Genomic DNA, 26858 nt, shown 5'->3' with positions numbered 1-26858 from the left:
ACTACTGAGCCCACGTGCCACAACTACTGAAGCCTGCATGCCTAGAGCCCATGCTCCACAACAAGAGAAGCCACTGCAATGAGAAGCCCGTGCACAGCAATGAAGAGTAGCTCCCGCTAGCCACAACTAGAGAAAGCCCGTGTGCAGCAACGAAGACCCAACACAGCCAAAAAGAAAGAAACAAACAAACAAATAATTTAAAAAATATATAAGGACTACAGCACTCCAATATTCTCAGTTCTTCTAGTTTGGGTTTTTATAAGACATACACCCATGCCTCTCTTCCTTTTTTGGTTCCTTCTTCTAACTTCTCCTTGGTTTTCTACCCAGTACCTCACATTGGGTCTTCTCTAGCAATCTTTGGTTAATCCCATACTGCTCCCTTACTCCTATACCAAGTTCAGCTCCATAAACCCACCACTTTGTGTTACTACAGTGTTATGACATAGATAGTGGTTGTGTCTCTGTAACAGAACTGTCCCTCCTTAATGGTAAACCTAGTGCTAGCTGATTTTGTTCCAAGTATGTACAAATCTTACAGTGTTTTGTAATCTAAATTTTGCAAAAAAAAAGGATACGATTTAGTTTTGTTTTAGTCCATACATATTACATTTTAAAACTTTGTCCCCTTTGCGAATCTGTTCTTTTTCTTATATTTTCATGGTTAATCTCTCAACCCAATAATTTATTCCTAACACTAATTAATATCTAAGTATTGATCATGTAATTACGGATTCCAAAGAAGAAACTGAGTGTCTATATCATGCTTTATCTCCTCTCTTTACCCACCTCTCCTTCTATTGCTTTTTCCTTTTTAAATGATCTTACATCAAATCACTATAAAGCACCATTGCCATTTAGAATCCTGTGTTCAACATGGGCTGAGAATATGACTGCATGGAATCAGCTTTCAGATAATGTGGGGTCTACAGAAGACACAAGTCCAAATTAGTTCTCTTCCCCCAAATTTATTTCTAATTTGTTCAAATATAAGCCTGAGAAATCAATGCTACACTTAGCATTATATAAGTTTGGCATAGGAAAAAGCCCAGAAATGATTTATTCCAATTTCTGACCACCCAGAAAGCACATCAGCTACTACTTGATACCTGGTTTCCAGAGTCTATTAGATTTGCTTACAAGAGAATCTATTAGATTCTATTTTAAGTTCTACAACATTGACAGTGGGATTAATTGCAAGAAAATTCTTCCTTTTCTTGAGCTCATAACTCCATCACTGTAATTTCCATCTATTTGTCATTTTCTTTCTTCTGGAATTCCACAGAAGGTATCCTTCTCTTTTCCAAAGGATGGGATCTAAAAGAATATGCCCAGTGAGTTCTCTGACATTCACTGCCCAGCAGTGTATTATAATACCTGGTATAAGAAAATAATCTCCCCTAGTATTGCATGAGGATAATAGTGGTATGGGTCATAGTTTTCTAAACCTAATTTGTTAAAAGAGGTATGAGCTGTCTGCTTCATTTTTTTTCTTAAGAAAAAGCAAATTCCCATATTGAAAATATATACATTGATCTGTGCACATCATGCTTTAAAATTCTTTCAGTCAGTGCTCTCTACATTTCATGATTTGCACAACCAGCTCTGTTTATATTTACATGAATCTTATTATAGAAATAACTTCTAGTTTGAAATTGCATTTACCATACCAGGGCTTTTAGATTTTCTTATTCAAATTTTATCTCTCTTTCTCTTTTATTTTATTATCTTTTCATCTTAACCCAGAAAGTGGAGTGGCCTACTTTCTTGTTCAATAGATAAGAATTTACATACTGCATTTTTTTTAACATCTTTATTGGAGTATAATTGCTTCACAATGTTGTGTTAGTTTCTGCTTTATAACAAAGTGAATCAGCTATATGTATACATATATCCCCATATCCCCTCCCTCTTGTGTCTCCCTCTCACCCACCTTATCCCACTCCTCTAGGTGGACACAAAGCACCGAGCTGATCTCCCTGTGCAATGCAGCTGCTTCCCACTAGCTATCTATTTTACATTTGGTAGTGTATATATGTCAATGCTACTCTCTCACTTTGTCCCAACTTACCCTTCCCCCCCACCGTGTCCTCAAGTCCATTCTCTACGTCTACATCTTTATTCCTGTCCTGCATATTTAATAAGAAAGTTTTTAAGTCATTTTATTATGATTATCATGTTTTGGTTGGTTGACATAAGCTTTGAGTAAAATATATTCACCATTAGTTTCCTGGCCTTAGGGAGCTATACTTAAATAATTTGATTTGAGGATAAGATTAAAAGATAATACAGTTTATGGGTAAAATTACCGTTTACTGAATGTGACATTTTTTACCTGCTGTATGGAATTTCCTAGCATATTTGTCAGCAGTGAGTATAGTTATCAGAGGGTGTGCAAATATATGGGCTTATACAGCACTGGGAGAGTTCAGTCGAAAGATAAGACTAGGAAAAAAATACACTTGGAACAAGGGCAGAGACCTTCATTATGAGCCAATTTAGGTGGTCCAAGAAGAGCACGTGTCCTGAAGACATAGGCACTTATACCTTCCAGGTATCGGGAAACTTGGGTCATGCAACTATGATCTCAAAGTTCTTAACCCATTTGTAGCCTCTGTCATTCAGGGTTTTCTAAGCTGACAATCAAAAGTATTTTGGTTTCCCTAAGCCTTTAAAGAAAAGGCAAGTGTCTTATTCTTTACATTTAATATGTGCCTCTTCCACCTAATATTTCAAATAAGGGGGAAACCTGGCAGTTTAATAAATAGCTAATGTTGACACAAAAAAGCAGGACACACATATAAATCCTTCCTGTAATTGACTATGGACAAGATGGTCATGAAGGTAAATAATGTGAGTGAGCCGTGATTAAATTTGAAGGTTGGTGAAATCTTCACAATACTTGCAGAGAACAAAGAAACTCACAGATAATGAGCATCTACACTCTTCCAGATATGTGTTAATCATTTTATATTCATAAATTTATCTCATGCTCACAAAAATATCATGAAGGAGCTTTCAACCTTGTGTTTGTGAATGTAAAAACCGAGACCAGGTCAATTAATTGACCAGTCCCAGCTCATACAGAAAAAAATCAGCAGATATGATCTGATATGAGAAGACCAGGATATGATCTTGTGTCTAATGTAGAATGCCTATGGAAATGTCCTTATTTAACTGTAAATATTATCAGTAGAACTTATAGCTGACATGTCTGTAAAACTTCAGTAGGGAATATCTAGGTTCATTGGGAAGAAGATCAGTTTAAGAAAAAAATATGTGAAAGCTGGTTGCTGAGATGATAAGAAGAGGCCAAGGTGGCTGGATCGTCAGCAGGAGTGGCATGCGGCATTAGCAGGTAGGCAGCAGCATGATGGCCCAAGAAGAGAGGCTCCAAAGAAAAAATTCACCAACTTCGTAATTCGGAGGGCTGTCTAACCATGAAAATGTGAGGAATCTACTTTTTAAGTTTTTAAAATTATGTTATTATTTTTAATGTATTTTTCATGTTCAATAGTCAAAAGACAGCAATTTGATAATTTCCTCCCCAAAATAATTCTGTTATTTTATGTCAACATAAGGAATAGTATATAAGCCAGATACTGAAGAGCTTAGAGGGCAACATTTATTATCCAGTATATACCAATTGTTATCCTCTTTGTTAGATTCAAAGGAGAATGTTGGATGCCTGAAAGCTGTCATCCAACCAACAAATTCTCTTTGGAGAATTAAGTTGTGAGATTGTAGATAAATATATGTGGACTGGGATGAGATGAAGAGATATGGAAAAAGAAAATTCTATCTCACGTGCTGTTTCTAACCTCAAAGAATATTCTCTTTTGAAGGAACATTTTGAAAACTCAACTTATAAGCAGAAAGCCAGCAAAAAGTTTTAACTTCATAGCTATTGAATTGATAATTAGACCTAATACTAAAATGCAATTAATGATTCTTTTTTGAATGAGATTTGAAAGAATGAAGTAAAACATAAGTAGAGGGCATCAGGCAACAGCTATGCTTCTAAAAGCAACCAGAATTGACTTTAGTTGTCGAAGCAGTTAAGAAGTGGCAAGCAGAGTTGTCCCTATCTATTTCAACTATAATTTAAATGGTAAAAACAAAGCAAAAAACTCCCAAAAAACTCAACCACCAAAACAACAGAAACAAAAAGTACTTAGCACTGAATTAAGCACTATCGAAAACAATTGAGATCTGTGCCACTAAGGTGAACTCCAGCAATGAAAAAAAATGAGTAAAACATTGGAATCTTGGCAGTAGAGGTTAATGGACTATGGAAGAATCACCTTGGGTTGAGAAGGTTGAAGGATAAGGAAAATAACACCCATGTAGTACAGGCTAACAATTTAAGCACACATAAGGTTCTTGTTTTAAATTTAGACACAAATACCACAACAGCAAGTCTCCAGGAATTCTAAAGATTAGGCAATTCTTGGTATCAGAAGGCACTGTTCATTCAGTGAATATGTCCATACAGGAAAAATCCTATCAAGCATGGACCGTGGGAAGGGTAAGAGGCATGATCTTTCTCTGATAGCAAGTTGGGACCCAGTCCCAGAGGAAGGGAACCAAGTTTCTAGGCAGCGAAATTGACTGGACGTAGGGGCAAAGAAGAAGTATGGGCTCCATGGCTTCACAGGCTGTTTGCCTGTCACCTTCAATGTCTGAAAGGCAGCAAAGGACACAACGCTAGAATTTGACACTTGTTACAGGTCAGCTTAACTTCAGGACTAGGTTAATTACCTCATTCCAAGTTATCGCACAACTAAGTTGCAGGGATGGAGATTGTAATAAAGGGTGACAGGCTAGTTGAGTGAAAAGCAAGAACAGATAAATCTTACAGATGAAGAATATCAGTGAATCCACCTGGGGATAAAAGAGAAAAGAGCTGAAAAAAATTAAAGAAAGATATGGACAGATATTTTATTTCTTTAATGCTTAAAATAAAGAATGGAATTTAATCCAAACAAAAAGTCCCATTTGAATGTTTCTGTTTCAGTGGAAAAGGCATCATTGACTAGGAGATATGAGTTATCCAAACCTGGTGTACTCAAAATGGTCTATCCTAACAGGTGTCACAATCTACCTGGTGACACATACACAAAACTGCAGTCACATTCATTTCTTCCTTCAAGATACACTTACTGAATACTCTATATATACTTGGCAATAGGATTACAACTGTTAAGAAAAACACACAAAAAATTTCTGCCCTCTTGGAACTTACATTCTACTAAGGGACAAAAGCAAATAGATAATATAATATCAGGCAGTAAAATAAAAACAGTTATATAAAATATGAAAAATGAAGAATAAGTAAATCGAGAGTGGCAGAAGTTCTTATTGTAGGTAAGGGGGGTTTGGAATGCCTCTGTGAAGAAGTGACACTTAAGCAGAAACTTGAATACAATAAGAGCCATTATAAGAACTGTGAAAATAATGTTCCATGCAGAGGGAACAGAAATAACAGTTGTTCTAAGGCCAGAGGATGCAAGACTACATAAGAAATAGCAAAGAGATAGGGTGACTAAGGTGACATGAGTAAGGGGGAAAGTGGTTAGAGATAATCTTAAAAATAATACAAGGGACCAGCTATTTTAGGGCTTTGCAGGACTTTTTATTTTCTTCAAAGTATGAATAGAAACCATTTAAGATTTAAACAACTGAGTGGCATCATCACTCATGTGATAAAGGGATAATTCTGAATTCTATATAAGAATAAAGTTGGGAGGAATGTCAAAGCAGGGAGACAAGTTAAAAGACCATTTCAGAATTCTAAGTGGATAATGATGTGACTGAGACTAGGGTTGTAACAGTAAAGGTGGTGAGAAATAGCCAGATCTAGGATGTATTTGACAAGTAGAATACACAAGACTTCCTGATGACTTAGCTGTGGTGTGTAAAAGAAAGAGTTGATTCCAGCTAGAGAATGATGGTGTCATTTACTGTGATGGGACTCATTGAGCTAGAGCTGGTTTTGATGACAAATCATGGGTTCAGTTTTTGACAGGTTAAGATAGAAATTCTTATTAGACACCCAAATGGAAATTTGTGTTTAAACTATGGGACTGTGTGAGACAAACCAGAGAATGAGCACAGAGGTGTGAAAAATTAAGGGGTCTAATCCAAGATTTGGAAGTTTGGAATGAGAGGTAGATACCACAAGGAGATGGAGAAAGGGCAACCAACATGGTAATCGGTAAAATAAAAAGGTACAGTGTCACTAAGGCCAAGTTGGAAGAAAAGTGTTTCAAAAAACGAGTGGGCTTCTACTTTCATTCATGAAGTATGAACTACAATAGAACTTTCTCTCCCTTCATAAACAGATGGAGAATCAGATTATATATACAAAATAACTCTTTCAGACATTAGAAAATGTCAATATAATTTGATAATTCCTGAAAAAGAAAAAAAAGAAATAAAATGAGGTGATCTCTTGATGGCCCTGGGTTACCGCCTAGAGGTGATTTCCAGGCTGCAGAGGTGTGATAGTAAGTCACACATTGCCCAGTGAGCTCACTGAGATGAGTAGAGAGAGATCAGCATTTAGGAAAGTCAGGTTAGCTAGAATTCACAGAAAAGACTTCCAGAGAGGAGAGATCAAAGCTGAGTAAGAGGTCCATAAGTCTGCATAAAGTTCTGCTTGACTGCTAATCTGCTCACAAGTAAAGCATCACTATTCTGGGCAAGGAAAAAAAATTAAACAACTACTGAAGAAAGAATAATAACCAAAGAGCAATAAGAAGAAAAATTTCCAGAGCTCACACAGAGCTGGGAAATATTTAACTTTCCTCCAGATAAAATGGAAATATCTTCTTGAATAAGCAATCAGTATATGACCCAGAAGGCCAAGATGTAAAAATGGGATTAAATTAGTCCTTCAATAAAGGTGCTAGAGAACTTCCCTAAAAAACTTAAAATCAAACCTCAGAAAAATCAAAGAAATCTTCAAGTCTTTAACTACCTGACTGAAAAAAAAAACATTCAAAATCGCAAAATCCAGTCTGTAAAAAAGGCATGCGATAATCAAGAGAAAAAGCCATCTATAGACACAGACGCAGAAATGAGGAATATAATGAAATTAGCAGTATGTTTGTAATGCTCAAAGAGGCAAAAAAAAAAAAAATTAAAAAAGTACAAAGATTAAAAGACAAAAAATTGTGAAAGCAACTATAACTAAAATAAACATTGAAGGGATAAACATGACGATGTAAAACATAACGTCAAAAACACAAAATGTGGGGGAGAGGGGTAAAAAATATAGCTATTTTAGAACATATGTGTTTGAACTTAAACAACTACCAGTTTAAAGAAGTAGGTATAGTTATAGGTCAACATATATAACCCTCATGGTAATGACAAATCAAAAACCTACAATAGATACACAAAAACTAGAGAAAACGGAACACAAGCATACCGCTAAAGAAAATTAACAAACCACAAGAGGAGATAAAAAAGAAGAAATGAACAGAGAAAAACTACAAAAACAACCATAAACCAAGTAATAAAATGGCAATAAGTACACACCTATCAAGAATTACTTTAAATGTCAATGGTCTAAATGCTCCAATCAAAAGATATAAGGTGGCTGATTGGATTTAAAAAAACAAGACCCATTTATATGCTGCTTACAAGAGACTCACTTCAGAGCATCCTTACTTCTTTCCATCTCCAGTCCTACTTCTTGACAAACAATTTATGTATAACCTTGAAGTTTTGGCCTTTATATGCTTCTTCCATTTTGTAGTCTGGAGGAATACAATTCAAGTGCTTCTTGAATCTGTGTCTCCTGGGCTGCAGTCCTAACAGACTCCAAATAAACACCCCTTTATTTCAATCAGTCTCTGCTTCTGAAATTTCAGTTAACAATATTAATGTTTATATTGAAGTGCAAAAGATGTAGAATACCAATAAAATTTTGAAAAGAAGAATGTAGCAGACTTAAATTTCTTGATTTAAAGAATAGAAGATGTGGTACATATATACAATGGAATATTACTCAGCTATTAAAAAGAATGAAATAATGCCATTTGCAGCAACATGGATGGACCTGGAGATTATCATACTAAGTGAAGTAAGTCAGACAGAGAAAGACAAATATCGTACTATATTGCTTATACATAGAATCAAAAAAAATTGATGCAAATGAACTTATTTACAAAACAGAAACAGACTCACAGACTTAGGGAATGAACTTATGATTACCAGAGGGAAAGGGTGGGGAAGAGGAATAGACTGGGAGTTTGGGATTGACATGTACACACTGCTATATTTAAAATAGATATCCAACAAGGACCTACTATATAGCACAGGGAACTCTGCCCAATATTATGTAACAACTTAATGTGAAAAGATTTGAAGACGAATAGATCCATGTATATGTATAACTGAATCACTTTGCTGTACACCTGAAGCTAACACAACATTGTTAATCAACTATGCTCCAATATAAAATAAAAATTAAAAAAATAAAGAATTACCAAAAAGCTGCATTGCCAAGATGTTGGGGTGTTAGGCTATGGGACAGACGTATAGATGTAGAGATCAAAATAGAGAGTCTAAAAATAGATGTAAACAGCTCGCATATAAACAGCCGGTTGATTTTTGACGAAAGCGCAAAGAAAATTCAATGGGGTGAGAATAGTCTCTATAACAAATTCTGCTAGGTGGAGCAAGAGAAGGAAGGGATTGTAGAAAGACTTTGAACTGATAGAGGTAGAAAGTTTAGATTTAAAAAAGGTCATCATAAAAGGAGAGAAAGTTAAGTTTAAGAAAACAAAACATGAAAGGCAGGTAGAAATTTTGATGAGGAGAGTGGAGAAGGTATGCAATAAATAATCTCTGAGAGTAGGACATAAAGTAGGTGTACTGGGCAGCATTAAATATAATTTATATTTATAGGTCAAGAAATTCATTCTACACATATCTCAAGCATTGAATCCATTCTAGGTATTGCCCTGGTGACGGAGAATACAGTGGTACACAGAACAGAGACACATGTTTTTTTGTTCTCATGGAATTTGTATCATAGAGGGCAGGACAAATAATATAGCAGTGAACCATCAACAAACAAATAAATAACATTTTATAAACTGATAAATGCTATGAAGAAAATGAAGCAGGGTAATGGGAGAGAGTCCCTGGGAGATTTGCTTGAGAATAACTTTAGATAACGTGTTTAGAGAAAGTGTCCCAAACATGCTTTTCCTTTGAGGAGAGATCTGAATGTGCAGAGCCTAAGGTAAGTTAACTGGCCACAGAGGAATAAAATTTGTGAATTCAAGGGAAATAATAAAGCAAATGATAAGAATAGTTATAAAACCTTGCAAGGTGCACCATCCCTGGCACTATACAGTCTTTTTCCCAACCTGATCTCCAAATGTGCAATGTCTAGACCAGGTCCAATGCTACTTTTCTAAAAGAGCTCCCACCTAGTGGGCAGTGCACAATTTGAAATCTAGAAAAGAAAAGCACAGTGGTAAGGAAAACATAACAAGACACAGAGGCTGTGTTAATTTTCCACCTTCCCCTAGGGCCCTGAGCCTCATTCTGTTCTACTTCCTAAGAGCTGGCAGGCTTTTGTTCTTTTCCTCTGTAACTGTTTCTCCAGCAGGTACAGCTCCATTTGGCAGCCAGGGCATGTGATTGTTATAAGCAGTGTCCCCATGACATTTCATTAAGCTGGTCTTTCTACACTTACCATCAGACTACTGGAACCTTGTTAGAAGCACTTGATTGCATCCTATTTTTGAGGCTGTAGCTATATATCAAGATTCTGCTCTCATGTTAATTTCTTTTTAGTTTCTCCCAAGGTCTTCTTGCTGATAAGAGTATTTTGACAAAGACTTTATCCTTCTACCTTCCCTTCTTTATCTTTGTCTCCCTCCTTGCTTCTCTATAATTAGAGACCATGCTGCTGGCTATAATAGGCATTGCTTTTTTGCTGATGTGATATGTTTTTGCCTGGGTGTCATGGGAGTGTTGAGGTCTGGAAATCAAGATGATGCCCACTGCTCAACTTTATCAAGGCATTGATCTCTGTTTCTTTCATTGATTGAATAAACTTTTCAAATATAACAACAAAAAATGACTTTCTTTTTAAAATGGCCTCCTTCTATGTTTAATTGACCGTCTTGGGATTCCATGTGCATTAAAAAAAAAAACAAAAAAAAAACGAGCAAAGCAGATAAACTGAATGTTTTAGGGTAAAGAGGATGAACTGGCTATCAGTGTGTCTTTTGAGGTTGATAATGTCTACTGCTGCTTCTAATGGCTGATTCTTTTTGCTTTAAGATGTGCCAGACACTCTTTTCAGCATTTTACATGCATTATCTCATTTAATCTTCACAACAGTCTCACTTCTTATGAGAGGTATTATGGTGATTCTCACTTTGCAGATTAAAGCATAGAAATATTAAGTAACTTGCCCAAAGTGCTTAGCTATTAAATGGTGGAAATGGATTTAAATCCATGTATTCTGAGTCAAGACCCCAGGGCCTTAAAGCTGCATATTCTCAAGGAAGAGGACCATCTTTTTCACGGGATGAGATTTCTTTTTTTACCTGAAGCAAACGTATGTTTCTCTTCTCTTTTATAAGACACTTCTTTGCCATATTTTTCTTCACCTTGAAATATATGAGCATTCCAACAGGACTAGAAACTTGTAAATTGAATTAGACATATTTTCAAACCTTATTCCTGTCATCTTCCCTGTTTCAGTCTCTTTTCTGAGACATCACAACTGCCTAAACTGTTCTTTCTGCTTTCAACAACTATCCCTCACTACCTTCGACCAGCTGCCAGTGAAGTTTCTAACACACAGTTCTGATGGTGATTCTCCTGCTTCTACCCCTTCGTTGACAGCCTGTTTAACTCTAAAGGATAGAGTTCACATCTATCCACATCTAGCGTGGGTTTTGGGTTTATTTACAATCTTGGCTCTACCATTCAAGCACAATTTCCGACAACTCCTACTGCTTATTTTTGTTGTTTTGTTTTTGTTTTGTTTTCTTTTGCAGTACGCGGGCCTGTCACTGCTGTGGCCTCTCCCGTTGCGGAGCACAGGCTCCGGACGCGCAGGCTCAGCAGCCATGGCTCACGGGCCCAGCCGCTCCGCGGCATGTGGGATCCTCCCAGACCGGGGCACGAACCCGTGTCCCCTGCATCGGCAGGCGGACTCTCAACCACTGCGCCACCAGGGAAGCCCCCTACTGCTTTTTATATCATATCCTATGCTTAGTCACACCAATCTACTCATTTCTTCTAAAACACCCATGTCACTGTTCATGCTATTTCTGTTCTCTGGGATGACTTTTTTCTACCTAGAAAAATCATTTGTGTCCTTTGAAACCCAGCTCATGAGTCATGTCTTCTGGTATGGATTTTGTAAACTTCTCCGGGCCTTCAGGCAGAACTAATGGATATGGTCCCTCCTGTCTGTCCATAACCCTTTGTGCTTATAGTCAGTGTAACAATTGCCATCTTATTATAATCACATTTTTACTTCTCACAACAGATTGTGAGCTTCTTAAAGGCAGGAATCATGTCTTATACTCACAGTAGGTGCTCATAAATTTCTGTCACATGAGTGATGCTTAAATAAACATTATCCATTGCTGTATCACAAACTGGGTGGAGTAATCCAGGAAGCAGCACGTGCACGGAACGCAATGGTTGCAATTACTGAGATTCTGGTTTCATTAGACTGGGTTTATGCCTTTCTTTTAAAAAATACCCTCTAGCATACATCTGAGAGTGATTACTAATGTCTCTTTTCCTGGTATAAGGAAAATCACACATAATAAATTATGGTGGGGTTCTTTAAGAAAAAAGAACAGATGCCTTGAATCAGAGGTACAATGCCATTTGGGAAACCTTCTGTACCAAGTGTTGATAAGAGTGTTCCTCTTCACTTTCTTGCATCATCTTTGCTCCCCTTACAGCCTAGAGGTTTTCCTGCCCCATTCCATCTTCTAAATGAGCCAGTTTATTTGTCTTTCGCTGTAGCTTTTTGTCATCCCCGACTCCCTGCTATTTCAGCCTTGGCCCCATCTCACTCTTTTCCTCTGCTCCAGTTAAATAACTTCCTGAGGTTTTATTAGGTTATTCTTCCAGAAGGTGGACTAGTGCCTAGGGGTATTATGGAATAAAAACACTGAAAAGGACAGCCTAGGTATTTTCTATGGAAAGCAGTCACTGTACAACACATGGAGCACATCGGGAAGGAGGGAGAGGGAGGAAATTTAAGGATTATGAAGCTTGCATATTTAAGTTAACTGCTCTTTCCACCTGTGTAAACACAACATGTCGAGCAGCTTTAAAAAGAATTGTTGTGCATCTCTGCATGTTAAGAACTGTGTCTGCGAGCCTCAGATGGTGCATTATGAGTACGGAGTAGGAGCTGGGCGGGCAGTGGGCCATGCATGACTCCCTAGACACAGAATCTTCAGATGCCTCTGTGGGACAGCCTGCTCCTTCCAAAATCTCTAATTAAAAGAGCCACTGCCTAAAACCCAGAGGCCACGAGAAGGGGAGATCTTCACTGCAGTTTCTATAGTCAAGGTGAAAAATTAGAAATAGTTAAATGTGTTTTCTATGCCTTCCGGTCACCTTTTTTCTGTCTCTCCTTCTGTACCTAGATGTCTCATCTTTCCTCCTTCACCCTCGGAATATTCTAGACTAGAATACTCATGGTGCCTCTGGTTTCTTAAAACCCCACCCTGATTTAGCAAATCGTACTCTGAATACCAGATCCTGGAAGTTCTTGGATTCTAAAATTATTTAGTCTCTCTGTATATATTCCACTCCCATTTCCTCATTGCAACTCATATTATCTATTGGTTTAGGATAATTTTTTAAATTAGCACACACAAAATTAGGAGAACTGAATGCTGACTCAACACTTACACTCTTCTATGTTTATTTCAGTTTTTATCCAAGATTTTATTACTGAATACAGATATATATGCAGAAGATATAGAAGAGTTTCCTGGTACCTCATCAAATTGCTTCTGTGAGCAAGTACTGATACCGGATACACATCTGAGTTGTATCAGCCCTTCTAGCTTCTTTTCAAACAGCAATTGGTGAAATCCTTCACCTTCCATTTTGTTTGTTTTGTCCATCTGCCCAGGCCTCAAATAAACAAGTAAACAATAAAATAGCACCTACTAGTCATAACAGTAAGCCAGTCTAATATAAATCCTCCAAAGAAATATCAGTGATATGATTAGACTTACACTTTTTCCAAGGAGATGCACCTAAATCTCAGTGCATTTGAATTTATATTCTTCTAGCCTGCTCTAAATGGATTAAATATCAATACAATCCTTCTGGCATCAGTATGTGTCCTCTTATTTAAAAACGTCTATATCAGAAAATAGATGTCTAGATATTAATTTCTCTTCTTACCAATTATCATATTTGAATTTAACTAGGGTCTTCTGAAGATAAATCACAGTAATCCAAATGGAAGAGTCACGTGGTACAAATTTCTTGCTCCCAATTTTGTTCTTTCATATTTCATCAAATTTCCACATGAGGCAATACCTCCTCTGCTTAAGTAAAGAGACAGAGGCAGCACCACCAAGAACATAAGTAAAGAACAACCTCTGATGCATGGGAACTACACTTAACGTTTATGGTCATAGTCCTTACTGCTGACTTGCGTTTTTCTAAGGCAATAGGAAGCCATAAGGGATCCTTCCCTACTTGGTGGAAGCCTTGAACTTAGAGCTGTTGCTGACTTGGCTTCTTTCCACTGTAGAAAGAGGAACTTAACTTAGACACCTGGTAATAGCCATTTAAAGTCAACTTGTGCTGTATCTTCCACCCTCTGCCTCATATACAGAACACCCCAAATAAAGAGAATGTCTCCTGATTCTCCATTTCCTCCAATGTGCTTCTACTGATTGCTTAACTCAACTTACAAAAGCACCAAATTTCCAGGTCGCAAGAAACATTATAGGTCCACATTTTAGATCACATTCCACCTAAAGACACACCTTTTTTACAACATTCTCCAAGAACCCATTTGGCTTCTGCTTAAGCACTGCCAGAGGGGCAAACATCCACAGCTTCTGGAGGCAGCCATTCACATCTGTACAGGGTAGAAGCAAGCCTGTTGCTCATCCACCATCCACTGAGAAGTTAATAATTAGTGATTGCCCATCGATTCACTCTCCTTGCTTTTCAGACACTCTGTGTCCCTTACCCTCTTCGTTCTCCTAATACAGTGGCAACAGTAAGGAGAAGCTGCTAAAATCTATCTCTTGAGCTCATGGAGGGCAAATGTGATGAAAGACACAGTTGGGGATATGCTAAGAGAAGGTATTTACATTATGTTTTGACTTCAGTTATGGACACATAATCATCACTTTTGACGCCTTATACCAAAAACTGAGGAGGAAGGGAAAGTGAGTTTGTGTTAGCTATGAGGCCAAGAGTTAAGTGTTTTTGTGTTGAATATTTTAGATCATGTTGTTTCCTTTATTACTCATAACCACACTGCACAGCGGGTGATCTTAGCCTCATTTTAACAGATGGTAAATCATCAGTGACATATACTGGTAAGTGGTGGCATTCAAATGTGAATCCAGGGCTCTTTAACTCCAAATCCACACTCTTTCTATCACATGAGTTTTGCTATGGCTGAGGCCAAATGAGATGCTTGCAGACAAAGGCTGTGTTTTCTTCTGTAAAGTGCAAAAGTCTCAGCAAAACTTCAGTTTCCTTTTGGGGTGGCAATATGGAAAATTCAGCTATTTCAGGAGGTAGGACTAACTCAGGAAATGAAATGACAGGAAGTGGGGCAGAGAAAAAGCCCATGTTTGAAGTGAGCCCTGAAGAGAAAAAATTCATTCTGCAACCTCTTTCTGCAGGAGCCCAAAGTGATCAGCCTGTAGGTGCAGCAAGTAGCTGCACCCCTTCAAGACAGAGGCTGAGTAAAAGGCCAGAGCAGAACCGAGAGAGCCCCCTACAGCCTTCATTCCAGCTTTTTCAGTTTGGAGTGTAGCAAGCCCTGAGCTGCAGTGCTCTGAATGCTGTTCAGCACAGTTCCATGTGGCTTTATGTTTACCTTGGGCATCTTTTTAACCTTATACAATTTTAATTAATCCATTATGAACTATACTGAGAGAAATGCCAAGTAGCTGAATTCCCACTCTCCATTCCTGGCCATGGCCCTTGGTCATTATCGTCTGTCTTCTAATTATGGTGAGAGCTTCATCTGGCCTAATATTATGCCTTCTTCAATGAAGAGCATCACAGCAGCATGCACTTACCCTAACAGCACAGCTGTTCCCTTGGATCAGGCCCAATGATGTGTGTGTTGAAGAATTTGGGGGAGTCTTAAACCCCCAAGTTACAGCTTCTGTCTCAACTGCAGTTCTCAAGACTTCTTACTTTCCTTTTACAGCCTGGGCAACTGTGGGATGTTGACTCAGGTGTGGGGGTACTTCCTTTCAGCCAGTGCAAACACCTCACTTGTAAAACAAGTCTCTCAGGGATGCGCTCTGGAACTCTTTGGAAAACAGGCAGCTGGAGTCATGATGAAGCCTGTTTATAGGCCACGGACACTATTCTAAAATGTTTTTGTTTTTGTTTTGCGGTACGCGGGCCTTTCACTGTTGGGGCCTCTCCCGTTGTGGAGCACAGGCTCCGGACGCGCAGGCTCAGCGGCCATGGCTCACGGGCCCAGCCTCTCCGCGGCATGTGGGATCTTCCCGGACCGGGGCACGAACCCGTGTCCCCTGCATCGGCAGGTGGACTCTCAACCACTGCGCCACCAGGGAAGCCCCTAAAATGTTTTTATACATACTTTAAGAGCATATCAAGACTGGCCACGTGGCATAGAACCCTTCCTTCTCCCTCTCGCCTTTTCAATCGTAATCTCAGCTGCTTGCTTTAGTCTTGATTTAGATGCCTTAAGTTTTTTTTTCTTTTGTTATACTTTGTGCTGTATAATTTTATTTTATTTAAATTTTTTTAATTTTATATCAGAGTATAATTGATTGACAATGTTATGTTAGTTTCAGGTGTATAGCAAAGTGATTCAGTTATACACATACATGTACCTATTCTTTTTCAAATTCTTTTCCCATTTAGGTTATTACAGAATATTGAGCAGAGATCCCTGTGCTATACAGTAGGTCCTTGTTGGTTATCCATTTCAAATATAGCAGTGTGTACATGTCAATCCCAAACTCCCAATCTATCCCCCCCAACCCTTCCCCCATGGTAACCATAAGTTCGTTCTCTAAGGCTGTGAGTCTGTTTCTGCTTTGTACGTAAGGTCATTTGTATCCTTTTTTTTTTAGATTCCACATATAAGTCATATTATATGGTAGTTATCTCTTTCTGTCTGACTTATTTCACTTAGTATAACAATAACCCATGTTGCTGCAAATGATAGATGCCTTAAGTTTTATTTTAACCAGACTTACTCTAAGGAAATATATTCAAGGGGAAGACTGCAGAACCAAGAGATGTGCTAAATCAGCAGAGGTGGCCTAAGGATGTATAAATGACCACTGGCTCAGTGATACTATGCCCATGAAGTAAGAAGTTTCTATTAGCTGATAATGGGTAGTATTGTACAAAACCATAGATCTCACCATGATATGAAGGAAAGATGTTGAAGAAATTTGCTGCAAAGCCTAAGACAGAGCCAGTGCTGATTGAGAGCAATGTCTTTCAGGATTCTCATGACTTCATTTAAGGTTATTTAGAACTTAAATTGAATTCCATGTGACAACATCACAACAGAGAAATGTTATCAGCTTTTTGAAATTCAACCTGAATTTCCCCTTGGTCTTTAATATCCTCCCCAATCTCTTTTGGCACCCATATCAAGCCACTGAGAACCATTTGCCTATTTAATTCCCTTGTTTGTTGAAAGGGTTATTCTCATTCACAGAAGGAACCTCCTCTCTAATTATCTGTTTACTTTTATCCCTTTCATAATATACAAAGATCACCATATGCAGATAAGGAAATTACATGGTGTATGTCTGTAAATGTAGGTTCATCGTGGGTAAGTGATTGGCACAAATGTGTCTGAGAGGAAAATGCCCCAAAGGGTAAACGATTGAGTTATACAAGAAAAAGATGAAAGTATTGAGAAAACTAACTTACAGAGTGAAGATCGGGAACAGCAGAAGATTCTAAGACAACTGCAACGAGTTGGCAGGAAATAGCCAAGTCTGAAATATATTGCAGAGCTTGCAGGATAGTATAGGTATGAACTGATAGGCAAAGATGCCAAGGAAAGTTTTTGAGCAGAAGAATGAAATGATTAGATGCATGTGGTATAAAAGTCACACTGATGGTGTTTGGAAGGGGAAATTTTCCTTTCCCTCTTTTCTTCTTTGGTTCTTTTTGGCTGGTCAAATAATTAAAATGACATGAGACAGACTGACAGTAGGAAATCAAATTTAATTTTCTATGAATGGGAACCCCACATACCTGAGAAGTTTAGAACCCCACACAGATGAGAGGTTCAAAGACAGAAAGGTAAAACGAGGTCTATATGCCCACCTGAGCTAAGGAATGGGACGTAGCCTGGCACTTCTAAGGACAAGGAGTTCATTCACAGGACCATAAGAAAAAGAACAGATGTGTAGAAATTAGCTGTTTGCTCTGCCATATAGATGAGGCCACTTAGACAAAATATATCTCCAGTGTTAACTCTTCCCTGGGACAAATTCCCAATTTAAGTTCTTCTAGGTAGTTAACGGAGGACAGTAATTTCTCTTGATCCTGCAGGGTCTCCATTGCCTTTAGCTCAAAGTAATCCTCATGCAAAAGTGGCATATTTGGGGGAGGTCTGTTCTGAACTCCTACAATGGCAGAGGGTGAAGGATAGAGTTTAGAGGGAAATGAAGGATAGTGAGATCATTGAGAAGCCTGTGGTCCAGTTTAGAGGTGATGAAGGTCTGCCTCAGGGTGGTAGCCATGCAGATGCAGAAGAGGAGATGAATGTGAAACCAGAAATAGAATTAGCAAGACTTACAAACGGGGTAGATGTGAACAATAAGGGAGCTTCAGCAATTCAGGGGGCTTCTCAAGTTTATATCACAGCTGGTTTCAATTTGAAAAGATGGGAAATCTGAAAGAAAGAATTGTTTTGATATTATGGAGTTGAGGTGTGGGGTAAGAGGATTTCAGTAAGGAGGGTAGGATTGCCTTAGATAACACCAGCTTTGCACAAGATCTACATTTGCAACTGTCTTGAAGGAGAGCGTGATAAAGAACAGCGATGCTGCAGCAAAGTGAAAAAGGATGAAGATTGAAATAGTCTCTTGAGAGCAACTAGGTGGATGTTGGCTAATGTTGCTAAAGCTTGTGAGCGGAAGACAGATTGCATTTGTATGAGGAGAGAATGTGAGGTGAGGAAATGAAGACAGTGACAAGGGAAGAAAGTGACAACAAGGAAAAATAACAAGTGATGAGCATCTAATTCTACCTACTTTGGAGCAAAGATTTCCGTAAATAGGTGTCCAGGTAAAAGACCGTCTGTTTTCTTGAGAGAAGAAGTAGAAAGATATTAGAAATAAAAATCAGACACCTTAGGGTGTCAAATAGGATGATGGCTTAAATATGGAAAAAGATTGTCCCTTTCATCACTAATTTACTGACCTTAATGTAGTGTGTAGTTCAAGATTCTATTAATACTTGTAAATACCTGAATAGCTAGCTAAGTGGACCAATATTTCAAATGAGCATATAAATAAGGGGATACTGGGCAAAATTAAAGAGTCAGGGCTTCCTTCTCAAAGCCAAAATCTGAAGTAGATCCACCCATCTATCCAATAACTGGTGGAATTGAAAGCAATTAAAACTTAAAAAAAGAAGTCTCTAATATCATTAAGAGATCTGGAACTGAATCTGTGATTTTTAATGTGAATTCAAATGGACAGTTGGATATGAGTGTGTGTGTTTACATGCATTATTTCTTGGATCTGTCTGATGAGAGGTCCAACTGAAACAGAGCAGGACCCTATGGTCTTTCCCCCATGTCCTCCACCTGCCTTTGGTCTATAGAAAAACTTTAGTCAAAGAATAAGTTTAATCAGAGAGGTGAGAAAAGGCAGAAGCAAAGAAAAGCAGTCAAACAGGACAAAATAATAAAGTTTAGTCATTAAGCAAATCAAGGACTTTCAGTTCCTCCTCAAGGGCTATAGATAGTATTCTGAGCTGTATCCTGTGAGCTGTCCTGTAGATACTGAAACCCTCACCAGGTAGAAGAATTAACTACATGATGGCCAGACTGTAGCCATGACATAGGCTGTCACAATTCCAAGAATTGGCCTCAAAGAAAATGGGAACAAACCGACCCTGGAACTAAAGATTAACTGTATTTGAAACAATCAAGATGACACTGATCAGACCACGGCATAACCAATTTCAAGATGACTGCCAGAGCTGACTGTGCTGTTTCTGCATGTAGCCCCCTCCCTCCGGCTATACACCCCCTGAAAACTCCCATTTAAAAGCTCTTGCCCACGGATTGTCAGTGGGAGAGTCAGCCTTTGGACACAAGTCCGTCCTCTCCCCTGGGTGCAGACCACAGTTCTGCACTGTCTGTCATCCAATGCGTGAAAACTGTTGCCCCGTATACTTCATCCAGTTTTATATTTGTTTATGGTGGAAGGCATTTCTTCAGTCTATGGCTAGGCTCTCCTAAGATAAATTTTGGTGAGTAATGTTTTCCCCATATAATTACATGTATATTAAGTAGGAGACAAATAGTGGAATATTGTTTTTAATGTGGAGTTAAGAACAACGACTAGGGTTGGTTGAGTGCCACTTTACCTTATTAAGAAATGTTTCATGATGAGATGCATAATGATAAAATATTGCCAAAATGTTTGCTCTGCTCTGGTGGAATAGTGATTATCCTCATTTTTTAAAGGTGAAAAGCAGAATAATTCTACATTATATTGTAATACATGTCAACTAACAAATAACAAGGCTGAGCACTGAATCCATTCATTTCTCTGATTCTAACGCACTAGATCATCAGCCACTTATTAACTTCTCAAATTTAAAACACATTAATATATCTGAAAATATAGGGACATGATTGTAGAATGTATGGTTTTGAGGAGTTTTCTAAGCATAACATCAAAGGTGAAGCTATAAAGATAAAGGTGAATATATTTCACCATCTAATTTTCTAATTAAAAAGGATCTGTTGTCAAGTATACAAGAAAATGTTGAATGACAAATGGTAAGGTGGAAAAATTATTTGCAATATATGCAAAAGGAAAACATAAATTCTTAATATGTATTAAGTTTTAGATATAATTTTAAAAAGATAAAACCAGAAATAGAGAAATGGGATACAAGCAAAAATGGAACTTCATAAACACATAAATACATACATCAAGAATATAAAAAAAAATATACAGCCTCACTTGTAATAAAAAAATGCACATTGATGCAAAAAATTAACTTATACTTTTCCCTTATGAACTTGAAAAAGATGATATACCATAATATTCTGTGTTTCCAAGAGTGCTGAGAAGTGAGTATTGTTATATATTGCAGTTAAGGTTGTAAATTAATGATTGGTTAATGTAACAAAAGCTGTAAAAATGGGCAAGTTCTATTACTTAGAAATTCTGCTTCCAGAAATTAGTGCTGTGTAAATTATCACTTACATAAATACACACGTGCGCGTGCACACACACACACACATACACATATATATATCATGGTACAAATTATGATGGTGAAAGTTTGGAAGTTACTAAATATTTCACAGTAAAAGTGAGTTCAATGGTTTATGATATATTATCAAAAACTCTGCAGCAATTACAAATACTATACAAGATTATTGCATGTGATAGGGAAAAATGTTATGATGTATTTTAATTGGAAAAAGAAGTTAAAACAAAATTATATAGACAAAACATTGTGAATAGTCTGGTCTCATTTATGTCATATTCACTCATACATGTCTAGTCGTTATTTCTAGATAGTGAGGAATTTTTTTCCTTCATTTTGAGTGTCTTAATTTCTGCAGTACTGAATATGTATTGCCATTGTAAAATGTTATTTAAAAATCTGTATACACACACACATACAAACATAATTGAGATCTGAAGTGATAATAAGTCTTTTGGAAATATCTTTTAATTATTTTAATACCCCAATTTTACCTTCCAGGCTATTCTTTTTTTTTTTTTTTCTTTGTTGTTGTTTTTTTGCGGTACGCGGGCCTCTCACTGTTGTGGCCTCTCCCGTTGCGGAGCACAGGCTCCGGACGGGCAGGCTCAGCGGCCATGGCTCACAGGCCCAGCCGCTCCGCGGCATGTGGGATATTCCCGGACCGGGGCACGAACCCGTGTCCCCTGCATCGGCAGGCGGACTCTCAACCACTGCGCCACCAGGGAAGCCCCAGGCTATTCTTTAGGATGGAATCTTTTTCAAAATCTCTTCTCCCTGGAGCTTCATACTGGTATCTGAATAATCATCTTTAAGCAAAAGCTCAATGAGTGTGACTGTCTATGAAAGAGAACATCATAACTGTTCCTGAGGGAGTGTGTGTGTGTGTAAGGGAGGATAGGGTTTATCAATAATGGATTGATCAATGATCAATGCCTGGGGAATAAAAGAGTCATTGTTGACTCCCCAGATTCTACCAAACATGAGGCATGTGGTTTAGATAGTTCTAGGAATTTTCACTGCAAGCAGCTCCATGGGGAGCATCCCAGAGCAAGGGACCAAAAGGGAAAAAGCAGACAGTCCTAAAATCAGCTCTCTTCCAAGAACCAAAGACACATGGGGATTATTTGACAAGGCTCATTTTAAAGAGACTCCTCATGCTTCAGCTTTGCCTGCTGTGCATTGAATAAAGTGGTGGCTGGTGCTCTGAAATCCATCCCAGCACCTTGTGTTGGCAGCCACTTGCCAAGTAAATTCAAGAGGTAGCAGCTGTCTTGGAGCAACGGTGTGGCTGCTACCTCCCTGGACCAAAAAGCAAGAACAGGAACCCATCATGGTTCATTTTCAGTGAACAGAAGGATATGAATGGGAGGAGGGCTGTCCAAGAGTCAGAAAACATTTGCCAGCTGAGAAACTGGATTATTACTGTTAGAGCTTCTTTTCTAACCCATGAAAATCTTTGGGGGTTGCCTCCCTGGGATCTGCAAATTGCCAAACAAAATTTGAATTAGGCACAGAGTGAGGGAAAACTCAGATGCTTTATTTTGCTTCTAGGCAAACATATGCCTATTTAAAACTTAGTTTCTTCTGTGAATTTGTTTTAAAGAATGTTGTGAATTCAGTTGTTTTTCAAAGGAGAATGAATTCCAGGTCTTGCTCTATACCAGAGTTTGGCCATATTTTGGACAAGGAGAGCATTGCATTTGCATTTGCAGACTAACAGCCCTTCAGTGTGAAGGTCATTAGGATAAACGGTATAAGGTACAGCACTTTTCTCCATGATCAGTGAGACATTCAATTCTTTGTGTGTGCTGCAAATTTATACTCAGGCTACCTAGGTAATAGCTCTATCTTCTCAACTCCAGTCCCAAAGGGGACCCATGTCCTTTCACCCAGAATAATTCCCAACCCCAGGGTGAATTTTGAGAACAAGTTTGCTATTCAGTGAATTACTTCTCTTTTCTTTGATGCTTGGGGTTAGCTCTAGAAGGTTCATAAATTTTACCTCTGCTGATGGGCTACTTAATTCTCCAGCCACCGTGTGAGGAGTTAAAGATTTATGGGAAAGAAACTCTACCAGATGCTTTTCTGCAGACTGGTCAGGGGCTTCATTTAAATCATTAAAGATTTAGAGAGTTAAAGGGGGGAGGGTATGAGGGGCTTCCCTGGTGGCGTAGTGGTTGAGAGTCCACCTGCCGATGCAGGGGACACGGGTTCGTGTCCCGGTCCAGGAAAATCCCACATGCCGCGGAGCGGCTGGGCCCGTGAGCCATGGCCGCTGAGCCTGCGCGTCTGGAGCCTGTGCTCCGCAACTCGAGAGGCCACAACAGTAAGAGGCCCGCGTACCGCAAAACAAAAAAAAAAAACGGGGTGGGGTGGGGTGGGGAGGGAATGAATGAAACCTCATCATTCTGTCTTCAAAAAGAAATCCTTAAGAATGTAGTCTTTTCTTCTCAGGATTCCAAATCATTATAGTAGTTTATGGGTTGCATGTCAATTTGGGGAATATTTGGGGACCTGGGGTTGGCTATGCAATTTCTAGAGCTTTCTTAGCGCTGATAAATTAAGCAAAGAGAGAGAGAGAAAGAGAGGAAAGGGGGAGGAAGGAAGGAAGGGAGGGAGGGAGGGAGGGGGAGGGGGGAGGGAGGAAGGGGAAACCTAGCTGACTATATGCTTGAGAAGATTCTACAACCAGTTGCAAAGCCAGAAATTTGATTTCATCCTTTTTCCAGCCTAATTGCAAATGGTAAACAAGTTGAGCTTTCCTGTCTTTGCATAAACACACAGGAAGATAAACAACAGCTACTCAAGAAAAGACTTTGACCCAAGGGTCCTCTCTGGGCACAGACTCTAAAATGAGAAGGGCTCAACAGCTCCCAAATCTCTGGCTTGTGAGGAAGATGGCCCCTGCTGCCTTGTAACTGAAATATATTGACTCTTCCTGTCAAGTTGGCAGGATTGCTGTAGCTTTGCAGCAGCTTGCTCTGAGTTTCTGTGAGAACAGCAGAGAGCTAGTGCAACAAAGAAACTGCTAAGTTTGATTAATGCATAAGATACTGCACCATGGTTCTGCCAAAGCCTCATTTCAAGACTCAGCATTGTACTTTTGAAGGGAGCAAATATTCAGTACAGCTATCCTCTTTGTAACTTGTCATACAAAAGAATTGACAAATTCCCTGACTGTCAGGAAGGCTGTAAGCTGAGATAATTGCTCTCCTTTGCACGTGCTTCAGGCCCTGCCATCAATTTGCAGCAGGAAGGTCTAAATATTGTGATTTACTCACGTGGCAGTATGTCTTTTAAAAATAATTCTCTTTTATACTCACCTGAAGACTTGAACATTTCAGCAGTGGCCAAGGAGTGGTGAAAGCATGAGGATGAGACCTTTATGCCACTAAAGTCCTATAATCAACAGTGGGTACCTGAAGCTATGGAAGGTCCCTCATGGAGAAGTATAGTTTAATACTATAGCATGGAGACAAGCATTTTCATTCCTATATGCTTTCCTGAATGAAGCAGAAGGGTTAGGTGGCTGCTGAGGAATATAGGGTCAGAGGGAAGATGGCAGCACCACTTTAAATAAGAAGTCTGGAGGAGGAGCAGGATGGGTCAAAGTGACTTGTTCCATTTGGACATAATATTTAAGAACAAAAGAAAGTACATGGAAGTTGGGTTTAGCTAGTTTTGGGGATTTCAGACTGAGCAAAAGACAAAGGAATAATGTATTCTACATAACTGAATATATCAATATAATAGAAATGATTGACATAGGAATATGACAAGAAATTAGAAATTATAGGGCCTGATTCCTTGTCCATAAACCATTTAAGGACCATGGGGTTCCTCTCTCTGTCTTTTCCTGGTAGAATTCAGAGACCCTTTCCAGAGTTGTTGCCAGTACATACACCAAGTTACACTCTGATGTTCAGCTTATGTTTCCAGTGCATTCAAGGGACCCAAGAGGTCTGGAATTCCCTTCTGAGTCCATACTCCCCCAAACAGGAAATTAAAGGCTCTTTTCAGAAGTTGCCCAGATATTCAGTTCTTATGCTTCTGTTGCTGACTTATATCCCTGAAATACACAGACATCCAAGAAACAGAGGTTTTTCCACTTAGTCTCTGTTTTTCAAATTGGGGTTCAGAGAGTTCTCAATCGAAACATGATCACTGAAGAATAAATCTCCATATCTCTAATGTACCACAAAAGCTGCCACCTTGCCAAAACAGATAGCTACTCAAACTTCTAAGTCTGAAAGGGAAAAAGATGAATCAAGTTAAACAATGAGAATATGATATATATGTTAACAACAGTGCAGGGACTTCTCTATTCCGGCCGCTTATCCTGGTTCTCTTTAGACAAGAGCCTGGTTGGATCCCAGGTCCCTGCTGGCTTCTGAGTTTGCAGCTGGATAAGTACAGTACAAGCCAGTTCTTGACTATGAGGCAATGCCTGGTAGATGATTAACTCCAGGAGGTGTTTGTGGCTTCTTTGGCTTCTACAGTTTGCAAAACTTTCCATCCACAAGTTTACTGCACTTTGTTATTTGGTTTATAGATAGTGCTTTTACTGAGGTTTCTCTCTTGGCTAGAGGTGGGGATGTGCTGGCAAAATGCCAGTAGTTGAAATTACATTCCAAAGAAGCACATGTGATAATGTTGAATAGCTTACACATACAGGACAAGGGTCCTTAGCATCAAATGTTATACAAGACCAGTGAGGGTCCTGGTGATTTGCTGGGATTTAGAGGACCTACGGACAGATCTCAAGTTTACATCACAAAAGAGATCCCTGCATTGCAGCACTATTTACAATAGCCAAGGACATGGAAGCAACCTAAGGATCTATCGATAGATGAATGAATAAAGAAGATGTGACACATATATACAATGGAATATTTCTCAGCCATAAAAAGAAATGAAATAATTGAGTTATTTGTAGTGAGGTGGATGGACCTAGAGTCTGTCATAAACAGTGAAGTAAGTCAGAAAAAGAAAAACAAATACCATATACTAACACATATATATGGAATCTAAAAAAAAAAAAAAGGTTCTGAAGAACCTAGGGGCAGGACAGGAATAAAGTCGCAGTCATAGAGAATGGACTTGAGGACATGGGAGGGGGAAGGGGAAGCTGGGACGAAGTGAGAGAGTGGCATGGACATGTATACACTACCAAATGTAAAATAGATAGCTAGAGGGAAGCAGCCGCATAACACAGGGAGATCAGCTCGATGCCCTGTGACCACCTAGAGGGCTGGGATAAGGAGGGTGGGAGGGAGATGCAAGAGGGAGGGGATATGGGGATATATGTATATGTATAGCTGATTCACTTTGTTATACAGCAGAAACTAACACAACATTGTAAAGCAATTATACTCCAATAAAGATGTTAAAAAGAAAAAAAAAGATCCCTATTCCATTTAGTTTGTCAAATAATCATTTTCTCATGTTGTAAATTGGTCTGTATTCAATGTGAATGAAGTACGACAACAAAAAATCATACTAACCCATTACCCCACATTCAACACTGATGATTATTATTGCATTCTTTTATCTAGGCCAGAATTTCCAAAAATGAGTTATATGAATCTAGTGGAATATAAGTAAGCATTATGGGTTAATAAGTGCTAACTAGATACATGTATCAATATATGTATAAATGAATCACTTTGCTGTACACCTGAAAATAACACAACATTGTTAATCAACTATACTCCAATATAAAATAAAAAGTTTTAAAAAATAAGTGCTATATAAAAAATTAAGTGGATGAATAAGTTTAGAAAATGCTAAGTTAAACAAACAAAAAAAACCTGATCTTTAATACATTTTATAAGTTCTGAAAGGTAGATCAAAAAGGCTTGGGGTAATATACACATATTCTTTTTTCCAAATGTGTTTGATCATATATATCTGACTGGACTAGTGTTCCACAGAGAAGGGCTGGGTGTAGGGGAATGGGAGGGGGTGAATAGAAAAAATGATGCTATGATTCTCTGTTGGTGTGTAAATCTTTTGTGTCTGTGTCTATGTGTGTGTGTTGTATTCTTTTAACCTGCCAATCCATGAGAGAAGAAATTATTCTGTATATAAGTGGATCCGCTTCAAATGCAAAGTGACATTTGTTTTTATACATAAGAAAAATATTTATTACATAAATGTATTTGCAT

The sequence above is a fragment of the Delphinapterus leucas genome, chromosome 21, assembly GCF_059928025.1.
Source record: "Delphinapterus leucas isolate spDelLeu-1000000601 "Yukka" chromosome 21, BTC_Dleu_Yukka2, whole genome shotgun sequence".
Classification (NCBI taxonomy): domain Eukaryota; kingdom Metazoa; phylum Chordata; class Mammalia; order Artiodactyla; family Monodontidae; genus Delphinapterus; species Delphinapterus leucas.
This window is presented reverse-complemented; position numbering follows the sequence as displayed.